General features: G+C 35.0%; 1 long non-coding RNA gene across 1 annotated transcript; it reads left to right on the forward strand.

Annotated features, from left to right (window-relative positions):
* Positions 1-17,347: 17,347 nt before the first annotated feature.
* On the forward strand, positions 17,348-20,780 carry LOC124869136. The gene is made up of 2 exons (XR_007038497.1): positions 17,348-17,405; positions 19,502-20,780. It is a non-coding gene; the product is annotated as an uncharacterized LOC124869136 (long non-coding RNA).
* Positions 20,781-21,015: the final 235 nt, after the last annotated feature.

Genomic DNA, 21,015 nt, shown 5'->3' on the forward strand with positions numbered 1-21,015 from the left:
GACACTTCTGCATAAGCAGAGTAAAAGGGGTAAGTGAGATGAATAGAAATGGCAAGGCCAAGATGCTGACAGATTGAAATGACTGGTGCCAAATGTCTTCATTAAATTCTCATTTCTGGAATGTTTCATTCCCTCTACCTCTCCAAACTTTTAATGGCGTTTGTTGAATATCTGCATCTCTATCTCTGTCATCGTCTATCATTTTCTGCATTTATAACCCCTGTGTATTTTCTAGACTACCAGAACTTTGTTTCTGTTTTTGTCTGTCTGGCCAGAAAAATTGTAACTCCCTTAAGCCCTCTTTATTTTCACCAGGTCATTTTAGAGCTAATGGGATAAAGTGAAGATCAAGATTAAAAGGAGAGTTTCACCGTGATCAGTTGGGTTTAGGGAACACTTTGAGAGTCAGTCCACAGATTCTAACCACAATTTTCAGGTATTTTCATGTAGTCAGTTTGACGTTTCCTGAGGAATACAACTCAGATGAATGCAATAAAGATCAGACAAAGCAAGACGTCCAGTTGTGATTGGTTTGATTCTCTCTTTCTGGCTGCAAAGCAATGTGTTTTATTTATTTTTTACTTCTTCCTTCTGTTGTTGACTGAAATGATGGTGATTATGCTGTGCTGCACGTGCCAGCATGATAGGGCTAACTGTAGGATTGGCCTCAGTAAGTCTCCCTAGTGATTGTCTGTCCGCCTTCTGATCACTCTCAGTTGTGGTGATGCTCTGCTGAAGTTGTGACTATGCTGCATGTTTACTGCTTTTAAAGAACCTGAGATTTTTGATCAGCTTTTAAAAAAAATCTAATTTACAATTTAAATACCAGAGAGAACGCTGTAAATATTTTTACATGCTCTTCTTTTCATTAATAAACAAATAACTGGTCTTACACAATTCAATGAGTTCATCAATATAATCAAGATAATCAGAATGTTTTGCAGTCATCTGACTTCATAAGACCAACGAGCACCATGTCATATGCATATTTATACAGTTGGCAATTTAAAGTTGCATCTCATTGTTAAAAAGGAGAGAAAACACAAGAAATCACACATCCCTAAAATGCTGCTGTACTTAAAACGACAATATGAGAGGTGATGTCCCTGCATTTCTGTGCTCAATCTGTTAAAAACTCCTTTATCCAATGAATGACACTACTATTGATACTAATAAAGCAGTGTCTTGACCAATATGTGCATTTGCATACAATTAAAAGCTGAACTAAAATCAATAAATAATAACCTGGCATAACTCCCAGGCTGCTGCATGTGTTTGCTGACTGTATTTATCAAGGTCAGTGTAGCATCTGCAGTACCTCTACCCCTTTTATATGCAAATGAATCTGGGTCAAAACATTCCCTCAAAGACAAATCATTGACAATTGCACTCTCCATGCACTTGCAAAGGATTCTGGTCAGTGCAATAGGTTTAAAAATCATTCCAACCTTTTGCTATGAGCCTCCTGGGGACAAGAATGATATTTGAAATTTTCCAAATTTTTGGAACCAGGCCTGCTGACAGTTTTGCCAGAGACTGGGAGCGCACATGCTTTCAGGCCCTTTCAGTTTGTCATCTTCACAAAGTGGTTCCATGACTTTAATTGTCACCAGATTATCATGAAATCCAATCAGAGATGTTTAGTTGCTTTCATAAAGCATAAAAACAAACCCCAGTAAAGGATAAATGTGATAAAAGACAGAGAAAAACACAAACAGACACACTCAGCTGTTTACTGATAACTTTACTAACGTCCCCTGTGAAATCTCTGTGTTTTTGCTGGGTTGATTTTTATCTCAGAACACAATGATTTACAACTAAATAAAACAGCAAATTATAAACTGACCATGGTACTGTCACTGCATCTAGAGTGCGTTTCATTAATTTTAAAAACAAAACCAGGCTAGTAAGTTAAAATGTGTAACCAAACAGCCTTTTGGTTATGTGTAACCAAATAGCTTTTTGGTTTTAAAGTAATGGAAATGATTACAATCTTCTGGAAAACGACATAAAAAAACAGCACAGTGAGCTGTTCATTCGCAGCAAGAAGGTTGAGAGGCTCTCTCCTTTCAAGGATTTCAGATATCTGAAAATCTCACCTGGAGGCTTAACACGTCATGCCTGATTAAGAAGAACAATCCACCAGAATCCCACCCAAGTTGCCCACTGTTTTTTTTTTACTGCTGCACCAATTAAAACATCAAAGGTTCAGACTGCTTGGTATTCCAGTTGCACTCTACCACGGAAGAAGGGCCTAAAGAGGGTGGCAAAATGTCTTACTGGGTAATGGCTAACACCTGAGTGGCATCCACTTTGTGTGCGTCTGCAAGCAGGCCTCCAACATCTTTCCGGGCCCCTTACCACCAGTGCGCTACCTGGTTACCATCATTACTCCTTCCATGTATGAACTCAGGACAATAACTTAAATTTGAAGAAACAGGCACAAGTTTAATATCTATCCAAGAACTTTGGACTCACCTCTGAAATCATAAACAAATAAGTACATGTCACAAAACGAAAATACGGTGAAAAAGTTCAATATTTTTTGTCCCTCAATTTGGAATGTTTATTTATTCTTTTATGTTTCAACCTTCCAGAACATGCAGGTCTTCTGGTTCAAGTCTGCTCTGCATACCCAGAATCAGAACCAAACATGGAGAAGCATTATTCAGTTCTTATGCTCCTCTAATCTGGATCACACTTACCAAACTGCAGAAATGCTGAAACCCTGAGTTCCTGTAAATCAAGGTTAAAAAACTATTTCTGTTCTATTTAAACCATCAACTGAAACATCATTAATTTCAGTATATAGTCCACATTTTCTTTACCTTTCTTTATTATTCCACTACATTGTACTTTTTTATGTTTTCCTTTCTTATGGTTTGACCATGTAAAGCACCTTGGATTGTCTTGTTGCTGAAATGTGCCACACAAATAAACCTACTTTGCCTTATTTCTTGTAATTTTGATAATTATGGCTTAGAGATAATGAAAACATATCTGTAATGCATATTCAGCATCTCAGAAAATTTGAATATTGTAAAAAAATTAAATATTGCAAACTCATTGTGCCACACCCTAGTTAGATGATTATCTCAAAAAATCTGCAATGGTTTACCTGGGCCACTAAATCATTTCTCAATCTGGGTCAGTAGGATGGAGAATAGTGGGGAATACTGCTGACTTAACAGACTTGTCATTGACACTTTTCACAAAGAGGATAAGTCACAAAATGCCATTGCTAAAGATGTTGGTTGTTCACAGAGTGGTGTGTCCAAGCATACTCACAGGACGCTGAGTGGATATAAATGTTTGGTAGAAGAGGTGCAGCAGCCACATGGATAACCACAACCTTGAAAGGATTGTCAAGCAAAACCCATTGAAGAATTTGGGGGTGCTTCACAAAGAATGGGCTGAGGTTGGAGTCAGCGTAATCAGAGCTACTACATGAAGACGAATACTACACATGGGCCACAACTTAGGCTAAGGAGAAAAATAACTGGACTGTTGCTCAGTGATCCACAGTTCTCTTTTCAGATGAAAGTAAAGTTTGTATTTCATTTGGAAAGAATCCACGTTGCTTGATGTTCAGTGTGAAGTTTCGACAGTCAGTGATAGTTTGAGGGTGCCAAGTCATCTGCTGGTGTTGGTCCACTGTGTTTTCTTGAGTTCACAGTCAAGGACATTTTAGAGCACCTAATGCTTAATTCTGCTGACAAGCTTTATTGAGATGGGAATTTAATTTTCCAGCAAGACTTGGCTCCTGCCCACATTGCCAAAGGTAACAAAACCTGCTTCAATATTCATGATGTTACTTGACTTGATTGGCCAGCAAACTTACCTGACCTGAACTCCATAGATAATTACAAGAAATAAAGGCTGAAATATTTCACTCTGTGTAATAAATCTACATAATATAATTTTCTTTTTCTGAAATTAGTGACAAATAATATTGAACTTTTCATGATATTCTAAGTTTTTGGGATGTACCTGTAGACCCTGTGGGATGTAACAATATTATTGTAAAATCACTTTCAACCTGAAAACATGTTTACATTCTCCATACTAGGAAAACTAGGGTGGCCAAATGAAGCTTCCTCTATGAGGAAGGGATGATAAGAATAAGGTGTTCAGGGCACTGAGAGAAATGTTAGATTTTAAAAATGAATATAGAAATCCTTATAGCTTCTCTCATGCAGCAGTCATGATAGAGTTGCTTTTTATTTATTTATAAAGAAACAACAAGAGGGGTGAGTGAGTGTTTGGTCAATAGCAATAGGGTGTGGTAAGCAGTAATTTTCCAAACATTATTTAAGCTTTCATGAGACAATTTTTCTTCAGGCTTCATGTATATTTTTAACCAAAAACACACACTGACAGTTTCAGAAGATTTAACGTCAAGAAATGTGCATAATGAATGTTGTTATGCTATCAAACTGAGTCAGAGGATTTAATGGTCTCCCTTTCTCCTGTGCTGTGTTTGAACAACAGATTATTTTCCTGCTCTATTTTAACAAGCAGTTTTTATGTTTATTTTTATTTGACTGCTTGGCTGCTGTGAATATAAATGGAATATTATCTATTGGTGCACTTTAAATTACTTAAAACTGCAATTGGATTTGATATTACTACCTTGGATTTATTTTGTTGTGTTTTTTCTATTAGTACAATGACAACAGAAATAAAAAAAAATGTTCTTAACCCCCCTGATATTATTATTATCATTCTTATTATTATTTTGGTAGAAATAGACCTTGAACAGAATAGATAATATCACTCATAGGCAAAGCATTTTACATGAAATGCGAATAAGAGAAAAAAAAACCCTTCATCCCCCAGATTATTAGTGCGGCTCTTTCCTGTAACTTGTGCAGATGTCAGGAAAAAAGTGTATTTTTTCCTTAAAGAAGGAGACATCTGTCATAGTGATGAACTTTACTCAGATAACCTTGTGTTTACCTGACATTTACCTTTAGCAGTTTTGTCAGTTATGATACGTGCGGCATAATTAGTTTAAAAAAAAAAGATTTCCTAAAACAATAACCAGTAGATAATTAAAGGTGGATCTCAGAGTATTATGGTGCAAATAAACGTTTGAGAGAATTAAAATTAAAATTAATTCATATATTCAGGAACTATACCGTGTGCACACATAATTTTGGGTGCTCCTCAGTTAAAATTTGTCCATATAATCATATTGAATTCAGCTCAAGGTTTAAAAAAACATTGCTGTTTAATTTACTTTTATTCAATTTGCTTCATTCTTTATTATTGACATTGATGTACTGATATATTATTTTTGTCAAAACATTTTATTTTGTCTTTTGTACACTAATCTCTAAAAATCAACTGCTAAATGAAATATAACAGCTTTTCTTGCCTAATTTCTATTTGTATTATGTGAGAGGTTTTTGCAGTATGGTTAATCTAAAACAGATAAATGACAGGTTATATCCGAGAAGTAACTGCACACACCAAGGTTTGCTGCTAACCTCAGGTAAGGGGTCATAGATTAATACAGGACTGGTACAACTGCAGAAAACGTTTCATCACATGTTTTAAAGAGGGATTAACACTAATGAAAACAGAGACAACAAACATACCACTCTTGTTATTGAGGAGGCTTTAAGGTGGCAGACACTGTCTTTTGGTAACTTCTATTTCACACTAAAAACATTTCTTGAAAACTTTATTTGAATTTTAACTAAACAGTGCCCCACAGACGGCATGTTGAATAAAATGTTTCATTAACTCCAAAACTGAAAAGTATCTCTGTGGTTATGAATGTAGTAGAACGTAAAATATTACATATTTGTTTCAAATAAATTGGACCATACTTTGTGCAAAACAAAAGGCAATGCAAATAATAACTTTTCTCATTGTGTAAAAGAGAAAAATCAATTTAAACATTCCCCAAAGGGCAGACATTAGTATGGCTTAGCACAGTGTTGATTAGTAATAAATGTAGATCCACCTCTGTCAAGTTGTACACCTGGGCTATAGAGCTAATTGCAAGACAAAATGAAACACCAACTTGACCTGAACTGTACTATCACTGTTAAAATGCACTGCATAGTGTGCCTCTTCAGCTTTATCTTAAGCAGTTTCTAGCCTAAGGAGCATTTGCAAACTGAGCAAATAATGTGGATATCTTTCAAATCTTCGATTCAATACAAAGTAACGTATACTTGTATTCTTTGGTAAATTATTGAACTTTACTCTTTTAGTCATCTGGATCAAAAGAGTAGTGAGTTTTCCAAATCCATAATTGTCTCATTGTGATGCACAGTGATAAATCCCTGCAGAAATAGAAACAAGAAAGAAAGCTTTGTTTCAAATGATTTGAGTTTAACCTGATACTCTGTTATGATGAGGATGCTGTCACTTTCAGCATGCTGGAGCAAAGGAAAAAGTTGGAAAACAACCACTGAAGGCAAGTGCTCCTTTGCCACACATCTTCTAAAACTGTCACCGCCTCATTGTAGCTTTTCTTTATGCTACAGATTCATTTGAATGACTTCATGATTAAAAGTTACTGGTTTCTACAGAAAGTCTGATTCTCTCTGCTCTGACATTTGTGACTATTTGTAAAAAATGCATGATCCTCTATTTTTAATATAATTGTATGTATTTTCTATTCTGTTTTGCTGTCATGCACATTGTCCTCACAGTACACTGATCCACAAAAATCAATACGCAGTGATTAAACCTATGGAACTGTTTGCATATTATCTGCTTTATGCACTGTTTGAACAATTTTCTTTTTGTTTATTCCAGATGCAAGTGTTTTATCATATTTCATCAATTTTGCTTAGACAAACAGATACACCTAAGGCTCATCCAGGCACCCAGTGCTGCTGGCTATCTGATGGACTATCATGACTCACACACTCTCCTCTTTGTCAGCAATCAATAAACTAAATTAAACAGCAATCCAGGGGTTTAGGAGCCAAATGCAGGAAGAAAAAAGAGACAAGAAGGACACACATGAATTTACAATCACCGTTTCAGCACAGCAACATAATGTAATCACAGTGTTGATTTTCTCTGAAACATAACTTCACTAACACCAAATCTTTTGTCTGGCAAGGGGGTGACTTTGGTTTTATCCACAGATTGCACACAAACTAAATACAATTTCAGATTAAATATTATGCAAGCTGTACTGATGGACAGAAACAGACCTTTGCATTTTCCTTTTGTATTTAGACTCACAAACTCCCACCCACACACTAATGACCTAGTTTCAGACTGCCTAAATAAAGACTTTAGTGACTTACAGTCTCTTTGTAATTTTTGTCAGTCAGCTGAGGGAAAGCAGACAATCATTATTCTTCACTTGGCTCAAAACCATTCCCTTTCCTCTCTTTCAATTTGACCTGCCCCAATCTATTAGGTAGAGAGTTGAAGTTCGACTAAGCTTATTATTAGCCTAACTGAAGTCAAACACGACTGAGCTCATTTTATTTCACATCTTCCAGCTGCTTTTAGAAAGTGGGAGCACATGCTTTTTTGTCTGGGTTTTAGTGTAATTAGTAAAAACTGAGCACAGAAACATTGAGAATACTTACAAAGGGATCTGACAAGCACCTTAGAGACATGCTTGATCAATGTGTAAGATATTTTAGTGGATTAGGAGGAAGATTTTCTTTTTTCCTTCTCAGCTTTAAGAAGTCCAAAAGAGAGATTTGAAAATATCTGACAAGAGCAAGCACAGAGAAAATTAGAAATTATTCTCATCAGGCATTTTCTCATTGATAATCAGAGGGTTTATTTTATCACATATGCTTGGACTTACTCTTTTCTTTCTCGCATTTATTTCTCTGAATAAAAATGGTTTTACCTTTATAGAAATTATATAAAACTCTAACATCATGCCTACATGAGTCCTTTAAAATTAAATTGCAAGTGGACACTAAGAAAGCCCGGAGGACACATTTAGATACAATCTCCCATCTTGAAGGTAAGATGGAGAATACTAAAGTTGTTATCAGCGGTGTACATACAGTAATAATAGTCATGAATATCATATTTACTTTTGTATTTTGAACTTTTCTTTTTTTCATCATAGATGAATAATACAACATAGATCTTTAATGAACATCAAAACCAAAACTTATATGTAAATGTTTGAATTTCATGTGGAATGTCTGTAATCCACACAGACTCACAATCTCAACATAATTCTGGCTGGGCATTTCGCTTCTCATATTGGTAGAATTTCTAAAGCTTAAATCTTTTACCTATCACAGACACAGCTCTCAAGCATAGTCCACAAAGTTATAGCATAGTTGACGTCAGGGATTCGTAAAAGCTTAACTTTCTTATCTATTAAAAAACAGTCATACGTTTGAGATCATTGTCCTGATGGAACGTTTAATTTTGTAAAAAGTTTAATCATCTAGCTACTGATTTAAAGTCACCATCAATAATTTGAAGATAGTTTCCCTTTATTATTTCATGTGCAATGAACCAGTAACAAAGCAAAACAGTCAGCTTGATTCTACCGACACAATGCTTGGCAACTGGTGCAGTTTTGTCAAGTTAAAAACCCTCCTGTTCACTCGTCCAACTATAACAACTTGTCTCATCTTAAACCTTTTCTTCAGAAAGCAGTTGGCTTGTAAATCAATGCAAATTTCAGTACTTTTTTTAAGCTGTCAATATAGGAGCTTCTTCTTGGTCAGCACCCTTGCAGTAGATGGCAATTTAATGCTTCACCGTAGACAGTGAATCTGGTGTTCTAACAGTTTTCAGTTCATTGCAGTTCATGGCAAGCTTGACCCTTGGTGGTTTCTGGGGTGATCCTAATGATCAATGAAAAAAATATTTATAAAGATGCACCAACTGCTCACCTCATGTGACTCTCCACAAGTAGTATTTTGTCACTCCTCCAGCATGTTTAAAACACTCCACATTCACATCTTGTGTCATTAACAAATGATCTTATGTGAAATCCTATGTTAATTTCTACACCAACACAGAACAAAGCAGCAGCTGCGAGCTCAGCCACAAAGCTCTGAATCTGTCATGTTGGTTGTGGGAGTCTCTCCTTATGACTTAGCACTGAGCAGCCCATATTTTTCCTCCGGAGAACGTTTCAGTGCAACATAACAGAACTTGACGTGGAGTGTTGGGGCAAGGGTGGAAAGTTTTGTTGTGCTTTACAAGGCACACACAGCTAATGGATGGTTTACAAGGAGTAAGCTCGCTGTTTACTGTGAGCCAGCATTTTCTTCAGAGACTCATTTAAAATTAAAAAATGCTAAGTTTATTGCTTCTGTTCCTGTCATTTTAGTCAGCAGAGGAGACTGAGCTCTACAACATTATAAACCCATTTACTTTATGCTCATTTTGCCTCTCTCATATTGCAAAATTTAGCTTTTCCTGAAACATATGTCATACATTTAACTCACACAAATAAAATAAAGAACATAACTTGAGGTGAATAATAGCATGGATCAGGTCACTGAGTGAACTTACAGTTTTACAGAAACTTATTAACTGCCTTATTAACTGCATAGGTGATAGCCAGCCTACGCTTTCATGTAGAGCTGGAGACTGCAATCCAATAACAAGCAGTCACTCATGTTACATGTGGGGAAATGTTTTAGCGTCAGGTGTGAAATCACATATTTAGAGCTCTGAATGGGGTTCAGAAGAAAAGGCTAATATGATCCGTAGCTGAACTGGACATAAAATCCACGAAGGGCAAAATTTGTGACCTATGGGAAAAAAAAGTTCATTGTTGGAAAATCCCAAAATTATCCAACTGACTGGTTCTGCAAGGAACCCAGCTGCATTTAAATCAGACATGCAGTGTACAGATTACAATCAAAAGAATTGGAGGTACTCAAGTAGTGGTATTTCAGTCGAAAGAGAATCAGAAGATTCTTCTTAATGAGTGCACACATTTTCAACAACAAATAAATTCCAAAACTGGATATGTTGATATAGACTCTGTGGTTCAACCCTAACTGCTTCAATGGAAGATAACTTGAAATTATTTACTTGTTTTATCAAACAAAAATATAAGGCCAGTGTGTGCAACTGAATACAATTCACAGATTAAATGTATATCAGAAATGAGGTTTCATCCCAACTTGCGACATTGATGGCCACTTGCTGCTCTCCTGTCTTGTGGCTTGTGTGGTTTTTGATAGAGAAAAGACCGCAGCAAACAGCAGTCTCCGCCATTAACACTCAGAGACATCAAAGATTGTGATAAAAGTTCAGAAGGAGATTCTGGTGATGGATTTGGAACCAGATGTATTATGAGACATTGTACAGGAGATGCTGACACAGAAAACCTTTTTCTCTATAAGCACACATTTAACATACAAATACATGCAATCATGGATGCAAACACTGAAAGTGCAGCCAACAATTTGTTGCCCCTTGCTTCTTGATCATCAGTTGGGAAGGTAGACAAGAGAGAGTAATTTTTATATGCATTTTATTTTTACATGCACACACACCTGCACAATTGTTATTGCTTGAGAACAGCTTATACACATCCCCATATTATCAGGTCCTAACAGCATCTTCCACACAACTACCAACCCCATAATAAAGGCTTCCTTCTCCTTTCTTAATTTGTTTGGATATCATCTGAACCTGTTATATAAGACTCTCCCTGGTATTCCTTCTTTTGAGCCGGTTGTCATTTCAGTCTCACCTGCAGGCATTTTGCTCAAACAAAGAACAACATTGACTGTAGAGGGAATACTCTCATCAGACAGAGTTTTCTTTCTTCCTTAAAAGTAAGAAAATTAAAAAGGAGCCAAAGATTTTTTTTTTCTTTAAAAAATTTTACTTTGTTGGTGATATGCTTGATTTCCCTTTTCATTTACATTGGGGGACTCGTGGAACAACCTCAAGGGCAAACTCCATGTTTTAGAAAAGATGAATTAAACACACTTCACATTTCAAAATGCCTGAAGTATAGTTTTTGCATGAATTTTCTTCAGTGTCAGTTTTACAAGGCAGATAGGGATTTTCAGTTTTTTTCTCCAAAAGTTAATCTGTGGTTAAAACTGAAAATGAACCAATCTAAATTGTTATAGTGTGTACTGTTGTAGATGTTCAGTAATGCCATGAAATCATAACTTTCAATGAGCACAGATATATTAATGCAGTCATATGGACCAGGTTGTTTTCCTGAAATAACTTATAAATAGTTACAAGACATGTCACAAATGACTGAAGCTTATTTTTTGTTTTTGTCTGTTACTTAAGATCATGTAATTTAAACAGATGAAATGTAAACATCTACTGTTAAGAGTTAATCATGTTACTATGTAGCTTTTTTACATCTGAGATCTATTATGCATTTGCTAGGGAATATCATGCCTCAGAAGCACACACACTTACTCCTGGAAGAAATTCCAGTACATCTTACGGACTGTGACCAATGCACAACCTAAAACGGTAATTGAAAACAAATCTGTTGCATGAATCAACCCATGCATGGGTTTGAATGCTTTATTCTCTCCTTTCTACCATAGAATCACTTTTTATTTTAATCAGTCTGCTGTAAGAGTTCTCATATTTTTTTGTGTTAACTTTTTTATGTGAAACTGTTTACGTGTTTTTTTTATATATTGCTTTGAGAAATGTTGTGTGAGGTGAATGTTAATATGTGTTGTTTTGGGATAGAAACTGAAGATTTTTGGCAGCAGTTTATGGTGGTTTTCGGCAAATTGCCTGGATCCCCTTAGGTAATACTGAAAAATAGTTATTTCAATGGGGGTGGGGGTCAGGGGAAGGAGGGGTGTTGTCGCAGAGGGTGTGAAGATGACATGGTGTATAACTGGCAGAGGGTTAGTCGTGTTTTTTTTCCCCAACATTTTTTAGATTTCATCATTTCACGTAAGTCTTAAAAAGACTGGTTTCAACCTCAGTGTGGCTGAATTGGCACTCGTTTTGTCGGCATTGCCATCAGTTCAGCATATATTATAATTTTGTAGACACCAAAGCTGTTTTGGAATAGGTACATACTGTATCTTTTGATAAAAATGGTTTACAATGACTTTAGCATTCTGTTTGGACCTTATTTTTCACATGTCAAGTCACTGCCTCCTGGGAATGATCTCATCCAGTGCCATGTATTGGCTCAGTGTCCAGATCATGACATTTTTAAATGATTGGTGTTAGGATTGCCTGACAGGATCCAACATTCCATACTAGCTGTTATTCTCCTACTGTCTGAGATTTAGTAAGCTGCTCCCCTAGCAATCATGTTATTTTCTTGTGCATGGATTTTAAATATTCATTATAGTTCAAGCACTTATTGTTTATCAAATCTGTGTTTTGTGCTTAGAATCTGATCCTGAGAGAAAATGCAATGGTTCCGTCTATCCGTGTCATCTGACCTGCTTTGCCTATTTCTCTCAGGTACACAAAGACAACTTTTGAGGTAGAAAACAGAGTTGGCCAAACGCTGAATGAAACTCTATTATTACGATTTACCGTGTTCAAAACAAGACACAAAGTCTCTGAAGTAGAAGAGTAACCTATAAACCTTGTTTGCATGCAATTAACAGGAAGCACACTACGAGCTAAATAATCAAGGAATATCATTAAAACAGAAAATAGACATGCTCATGTTGTCTAACACTTCAACAAAGCAAGCTGGATAAAACATTGTCAGCAGGGGTCATAGGTGAGTTTACTGAAGACTATAATTATTGAGTGAGATGTAAAAACACTACCAGTCAGAAGTTTGGACATCTCTTCTCATTCAATGGTTTTTCCTTTTTTTACTCCTACCTCTGGGAACTCCTTCCAGACTGTTGGAAAACCATTTCCGGTGACTACCAAATTAAGCTTAATGAGAGAATGCCAGGAGTGTGGAAAGAGATAATTAAAGCCAAGGGGGGCTATTTTAAAGAATCTAAAATATAAAAGATGTTTTGAGTTATTTTAAAATTTTTAGTTTGCTACATAATTCTATCTATTTTGCTTCATGGATTTGATGCCTTCAGTAGGCATCTGCAATGTAGGAAGTAATAATTTTTTTTAAAAAAGCCATCAAATGACTAAAGTATGTCCAAACTTTTGACTGTTTGTCCGAAAACAATTGATTTTAATGTGAAATGTTACAATATCGCAGCAAATTTCATAACTTAGCGTGCCCCTTTTTAAAGCTGTGTGTTGAGTCTAACTGCAAAATGTTGTGACAACATATATATCTGTCACTGTCAAGCAAAGAGGGAATAGGAGGGACTGCAGTGTCCTGAATGACATTGTTGAGCAGGTTGTAATACTGATGAAATGTTGCATTGTATTTTTCTGCACCATAAAGCCAACTAGTTATCAATCAAATATTTGGTACTGATTTTATTAACTATATGACACAATGTTGGCCAATGCCTGATATCAGGGACAAATAGCTGATTTTGGATACTCCTAGTAAATACACCTGCAAAACACAGAGAAATACAAATATCACAAATAAAGTAAAACAACCAAAATGTTTGCTCATTTCCAGCTGATCCATGTTTAGCCTAACAAAACGTACACCTCTACAGACAAGCATGTTGCTGCTGCAGCTGTTTCAAGACTCCAACATTTTATTGAAAAAATGTGTTTCATTTTACCATGCATGCCTCTGCCAATGTCAAGCTTCCCTGTAGAGCTGCTAAATGAAACACTGAGATCCAAGATTAGATGAAACCCAAAGTCCCTGTCCTGGCCATGATTTAACCCATATAAACTCATCTCATTTCATCAAAATTACATATTTAGAAGTTTTGCCATGGAAACAATCCCTTCATGCTTTGAAACGGCTTAGATGTTCCTCTAAACCTCTGCCTAATTTAGTTAAGGGAATCTATAAATATGCAAATTAGTCCCTGACTCTGTTTCTGCTTCTCACCTGCTGCTCGAGCACACAGCTCGCCTTCAACTCTGCTCAAACACTTTAGGATTACTTTATGCTTCATGGAGGCAAGTTGTGACACTAGTGTAATCATTAACAGAAAAAAAGGTTCTGCTAATTATATTATTGAAATTTTAAACAACTTGTGATATATTGCTAAGGATTTATGAACCTTTTTTACTTCTTTTAATGAGGTCTTTTGTACCGTAACTATTTTTGTTACCATATCTTTTTCGAAGGGTGTTCTTACACTGCAGTTTTGGTCAATTTTGCAAGTGTTAACTCCGAATTTTGCAAATGTAATGTATCGTTCCATATAAAAAAAAAACAAAAAAAAAAACTGTACATTGTCTTTTTAATTCAGTGTTATTAATCTTTTACATGAGCCAACAACAAAATTAAACACATGAAACTTTCATTTATGGCTGAAGATGTCCTTTACTGATTTGAAGTGACTCACAGATATATAATCCTATTAGGCTGCTATATCCTGAAAGCAAATTTTAGTAAGGCCACCTTTACACCACATTAAGACAGCCATATAAAGCTCACAACCTGCTCAAATGCCACTGGACAGAGGCAGATTTTGAAAACATCCTTCAGTGTTTAGGTGAACATGATGCAGCTTCAGGTTATAAGTTTTATCTTCCGGTTTTTCATCACAGGTATTATGTTTGCATAACTATGTTTCCTTGATCTTGTCAAAGTCTCCATAATTTCTCTTTATATACTGTAGTTCTCTGGGCTTCTGCTGACATTTTCAGCCTTGTTGTGAATGTGATGATAGAAATGTACCATTCCAAGTTTTGATTTAAATGGTACTTATTTGACTTAATGATTGCAAATTCAGGTTCTGTGGTGACAAAATATGGCCAAATCATTGGTAACTGTCATGTTTTCACTTGTGAATAAACTTTCTCACTGTAGAATATTGATTTGAGTTTGATTGGAAATGACATTCAACCCCTTCCCAGATTGACGAATGTGAACAATTTCTTCTCTGTCATTGCAGATTTCTTCACTTTATGGTCCTTTTAACAGACATCTGTATGCTGCATATCAGCCCTGCAATCAAGTGCATTTGATTAGAAACACTTATAAATTCTATGAAAGCAGCAAGGGTGTACTTAGATTTTACACACACAGCTTTTCAATGTTGTCTTAATTTTTGTTAAATAATGACAGTGTATAATCTTATGGGTGATTTTGTATGATTTAAATTAAATATAAATATGTTTAGAACCTGGTAAAAACTAATTCTTATCATGTCTTGTTAAAAAAAGCTCTAAAATTAAAAGAGGGAGTCATTTTTCTACCACCTGATGAGATTTGGGAGCAAAATCCATCTAGATAAGACATTTTTCAGAAAGAAAACATCCTTAGTTCTTACTTTTCTCAAATTAAGCATGTTTCTATTGGGACTTAATTGTCTACGAATAAGTAGCATTCCTTACTTTTTTGTAGAATTGCCTTTGTGGGGTGAAGTAACTCAACCATTTACTTGTGGCAGATGTAAGCCAATATTTAATAAAAACATACATAATCTATCCATGCTAATCTTCGTATAGTCACACAGCACCTCTTGGTTCATGTTTGTCCGGTATTTAGCAGTAGAGAGGTCCTTTGGCCACTCATGTTTGAATTTAGTTAAAGTCTTCTTAATGTTTGAGTTCCGGATTCCTGAGTCCTCATCTGTAATTAAAAATATAGTTTTTATGGAGTAGATTACAATCAGCCATGAAAACACAAGATCTGCAACTTAATTTGTTCTCTACAAGACATGTTGCCAAACTACTTCTCAGCAGAGATGCAGGGACCAACGGTTTGTATTAGTATGACATTAAATCATGTCTGTTCCATGGTTTATTATCAGATAGGGTAGGCCCTGCAAGGGAGAATTATTACACTTCTAATGAGCTCTCGCTGTCAAAGGGTGTGAGGATCAGGGTCATTAAGAATGAGGTCTGCTGACAATCTGGCTACAAAATATCCAATTCACTTCTGTTTATTTATAAACCACATTTAAAAACAACAAATGGTTGACCAAAGTGCTGTAGATTAAGATAATATTTAAAAATTATAATGTAAAAACAGACAAAAGATATTTGCAACACAATAACTCAAAGTAAAGCACAAACAACTCATGCTGTTTGCTAAGGAAAAGTGATACGTCTTCAAAAAGCATTTAAAACAAGGCAGTGAAGGATCCTACCTAACATGTGAAGGCAACTCTTTTCACAACTTAGGGGCTGCAACCACAAAGCTTCTAAGTTTCTGCCTCGTCTTTGGAACAACCAGGAGCAGATAGTCAGCTGACCTTAGAGACCATGAAGGAGAGTATGGGTGAGAGTCCGAGAGATAGGATGGTGCAAGGCCATTTGTTATGCACATTAAGAGATGGAGTTTATAGTGTTGAAGACAACACATAGCTTGTAAAATATTTCCATACTTTTATCCATGCAGCTCTCCAAAAAAAAACATAAGGTATGTACTAATATTATTTATAAAATCCTTTAATCTATATCGCATTTTAAAAACAAGCCTGGTTTAACATTGAAGGATAACCGAAGGACATAGAACAATACAAGTTTAAGTAACAGGCATTATGACTCTTGTGAAGAAGTCAAAAAACAGTAAATTATTGCCCAAAACAACTAGACCTATACTTTTCTGCTAACTTATTCCATAATAGAAGACTGGCAAACAATAAAATATGCCTAATCTAATATATGTGGGAAAAGTATTTTTTCAGGAGAAAATTTATGCCCATGGATTTTTAGTCTTCTCCTTTATCAAAAATGAGAAACATTTTCATTAATTTTGTGGTTATATATGCCATATCAGTGTGAAAAGAGATCTTTGACATTTCTCTTAACAATAATTATTCACATTGAATTGTTGTGAGAGAATTTAAGTGCACCCTTCCATCAAACATTTTGACAGGTGGGCGGGACTTCCGGTGAGGGCGGGACTTCCGGTGGGGGGCATATGGGCGCCATGTGGTTGCCATGTGGGCAGGGGGGGTGTGTCCAAGGGGCGTAACAGTGGATGTTGATTGGTTGTCGTCATTAGGGGCGATACCTTAAATGAGTCAATTAAAACACAGGGGTGTGTTTAAGGGTGTTACGGGGAAGGCCTTAAATGAGCCAATTAAAACACACAGGGGTGTGTTTAAGGGTGTTATTAATAATCTGTATGTTTTTTTCAGGCGTTAATACATCTAAAAAACAAAACAACAAAAAAAAAGACATGCATCCTTTTATATTTTTAAAGGTATAATCAACTTAATGTTGACCTATCACATGAAATCCTAATAAAGGAACTGTGTAACCTGACAGAATTGTAAGTTAATTTTTGCTTTACAGCAGGACCTATTTGTTGAATATATGAGCCAGTCTAAATCCGTTCAAAATAGAAAAGACCTAAAAAAGTAAATAAAAAAAAATTGTGCTTCACTACATCGATGGAACGAGAAAAACCTTCAGCTTCTGCGTCAACATACTGGAAAAGCAGCTGAAAATAGGTAAGACGAATATCAGATTAACAGAAAAAAAAAGAACATCAGTATACTGTTTCCAAGTTACAAATTGACTAGCAATGATGTGTTTGTTTTTGAATCATGAGAGACTCCATTTTAGGAAAAAGGAATGATAATTTAAGTTACCTGTAGCTTTTCTAAAAAACATTTTTACTTTTTCATCTTAGAGTTACAGGGGGTTACAACTGTTAGGGGCAATGTCAGGAAAGGGGCAGTTACGTCTGTTTCTTAGATAACATATCACCTTTGAACTCAAGAAGGGTTTTGGTCTTAAAAACATAGGCAGCTGAAATAGGTAAGACGAATATCAGATTAACAGAAAAAAAAAAGAACATCAGTATACTGTTTCCAAGTTACAAATTGACTAGCAATGATGTGTTTGTTTTTGAATCATGAGAGACTCCATTTTAGGAAAAAGGAATGATAATTTAAGTTACCTGTAGCTTTTCTAAAAAACATTTTTACTTTTTCATCTTAGAGTTACAGGGGGTTACAACTGTTAGGGGCGATGTCAGGAAGGGGCAGTTACGTCTGTTTCTTAGATAACATATCACCTTTGAACTCAAGAAGGGTTTTGGTCTTAAAAACATAGTCTTTGCAGTTGAGAGATAGAGGGGAGTACAAATGTTTCTGTACCTCTTAAAAAATCCAGATTGTCGTCATCCTCAAGCATTGACAGTGGATCAAAAAGGTGGTTTCAGGTTTCCAAGACTTGAGCTATCACCAAAAAAGTAATAGTAAGATCATTTAAACCCTCTAATATGCACTCAAACACAATCTCCTAAAGCAGTATACATTTCAAACTATGGCTCTATTAAATTTAATAGAATATGCATGGTAATCTCTGTTTAACTATAAATGACTTTTTTAAAGAAAATGAAATTGGAGTGCATCAGATTGTTAAAAAATTCTTCAAACTGTAAATAAGATAAATGTATACTATTAATAATGAATATTGTTTTGTACATAGTCCAGATTTATTAATCTATTGCATCACACAAAAGCAGAGGTCATTACAAGTTACTTTATTCTTTTAAATGTTTTTGTTTTATTATTATTGAATGGTTGTTGCATAGTCGTAACCAGGGTCTATTGAAAAGAAAAAACATTATAGTTGTTTTGTAGACAAATTCTTTTTATACACTCAAGCACAATTTTAATCAGTTATCAGTTTTGTATCGGTACAAGGATGTTTTTTTCTATGCTTCAATAGTACTCAGTGCAGAATTCTGTTTTTGCAGTATAATTTTGACAACATTCTGAAGATTCGCATTCTTGTACATAGTATAATTGCAACGACAATCGTTTTGGAAATTCTTTGAAATGCTGTGTGTACTGATTGCTGTCGCTTCATTTAAGAAAAATTGTATCTGCTAAATTTCTATGTCACTGACAATAAACATTTATTTACTTTGTGTATTTTAAACTGGTTTCTTATTCCTGTCATTTTTACATCTTTACAGTAAGTAATCCTCTATATTTAATTTCATTTTGAAACTTTGTTTTGTATAGACACCAACTTTGGTCATGTTGCAGTCACTTTGTAGTGTCATCTATTGTCAAAACAACTTCTGTGCATTTAGAAAGTTGTATACAATTGATTATATTTCATAGAGTGCATAATATTTTGGATCCATGCTTTTGTGTGCATTCTGCTAAGTAAATGCAATAAACAGATTTCTAGAGTTTATTCTTGTTTTTAAACTTGATTTACAATAACTCAATTGACTGTGAGAGTCAGTTGAGGTATTAGTATTTTTTAATGCTATTACAATTTCTTTACACAACTATTTAGCATACACTAAATTGCTAAGCAGATATATTAGAATGCACATGCAGTACTTTTACATAACACACTGGGATTTTAAAAACAAAACAGCAACCCACACATGGCTTAATTCTTCCCTCTCAAACTTTTAAGTTCTAAGGTTTTTCATATTTTGTACATATCTAGTAATTATGGTGTATGTTATTTTTCAAACTTTTTCACTTTGAATTAATATTTGTTTAGTAAAATCAGTGGTCTAACTTTTTTACGATTAAGGTTAGATTTCAATTCAATTCAATTTTATTAATTTTAGGAATATAGCACCAGTTCAGAGCAAATGTCATCTCAAGGCAGATGATAAAACAGAGAGTTCTAAGCATGTAGCTACAGTGGTAAGTAAGGACTCCATATTAACAAGAAAAACCTCTAGTAGAACCATGCTCAGTATAAGTGGCCATCTGCTGTGATTGGCTAGCTTTAGAGGGCAGAAAGTAAACAGAAAAAAAAAACACAGAAGCACCAGTCCAGGAGTAGTTTATTTGGGAAAGAATACAGCACACACCGTTAGTGACATCACTAATACCATTAGTAGTTCCATCTAAGAAACACAATAAAACAAGAAAGCACTGAGCCAGTAGTAGTATCAATGGGATAAGAAAATTAAGAGTAAATACCTGCAGCAATAGCTCACTGGCATTATCCTTGAAAGAGACAGTTAAAGACAAAATCCCTAGGCAGAGTGTATCTTCTATGAAAACAACAAGAATGAGAACATACACTTTATTAGATTATGACACACAACACAAATACACCACACAAAGGTTTCTATTTACTGCTGCAATTTCTAGTTATGATTAAAGTTCCTTGTCAGGTTAAACACAATTTTGTGGCCTCACACATTTAAGATAATAAAAGGAATAGAAGTGTTGCACATATATTTATTCTGAACTTTTGTTATTTTATTTAGAGAGCACTCACATGTTGCATTTCTAATTTAACAAATAAATATTAAAATCGTTTAGAATTTCTTCCTTTAGGAATTTCTTTCTTTAGGAAGTGGCATAGAGAAACACTTTTAGAATTTTGACATTTTCTTATGAAGAGATGGTAAAAAATATGAGGACAAGTAGAAGGAAAACTGCAGAAACAGAATATCCACATGCTCTTTCTAGTATTTTTTTAAGGAAACATTGAACTAAAGCAGAACCATCTGCTGGAAGAGGTATGGACAGTAGAGGCAGACAAGCCATTTGGGTGCTTTCTACCAAACTGGTTTGTGTGGCTTTAAAAATGTTTTTTATTGTTGGCATTTGCCCTTTGCTTAGCTAGATGAAAGAACAATGAGCAGGTTAATGGAGACCATTAACATATAAAAATATAGTGACAAGCATGTTCATGTTATTTTTACTTGTAACTGTTTTTTTTTTAAGATGAACCTAATAAGCTATTAAAAACAAAAGCAATTCAACATAAATATAATGTCAAATAAACATTGGTATAAGACAAAATTATTGTCTCTTGTCCAACTGCTGTTTATTTCAATGCCACTTACCTCATAGTATATATATGTCAATAAACTGATCTACACTTCAGAGTTGTGTTGATTTCAGTTTAACCTTCTTGCTCATCACCAACATTGGATATTTTGAAACCTTATGAAGTTAATAAATACTACTTGAAAAGGTGTGTGTTACTCTTCTGCAGTGTAGTTTGACATTTTTAATCAAATGTTATAAAAGCCGATAAGTGGTGTTCTCAAACGGCACTTGTGAGTTGCTCAGTAACAAAACCAATTACTATTTCTTAATTCTATTTAGAGTTACCTTC

Source organism: Girardinichthys multiradiatus, chromosome 5 (assembly GCF_021462225.1).
Source record: "Girardinichthys multiradiatus isolate DD_20200921_A chromosome 5, DD_fGirMul_XY1, whole genome shotgun sequence".
Classification (NCBI taxonomy): Eukaryota; Metazoa; Chordata; class Actinopteri; order Cyprinodontiformes; family Goodeidae; genus Girardinichthys; species Girardinichthys multiradiatus.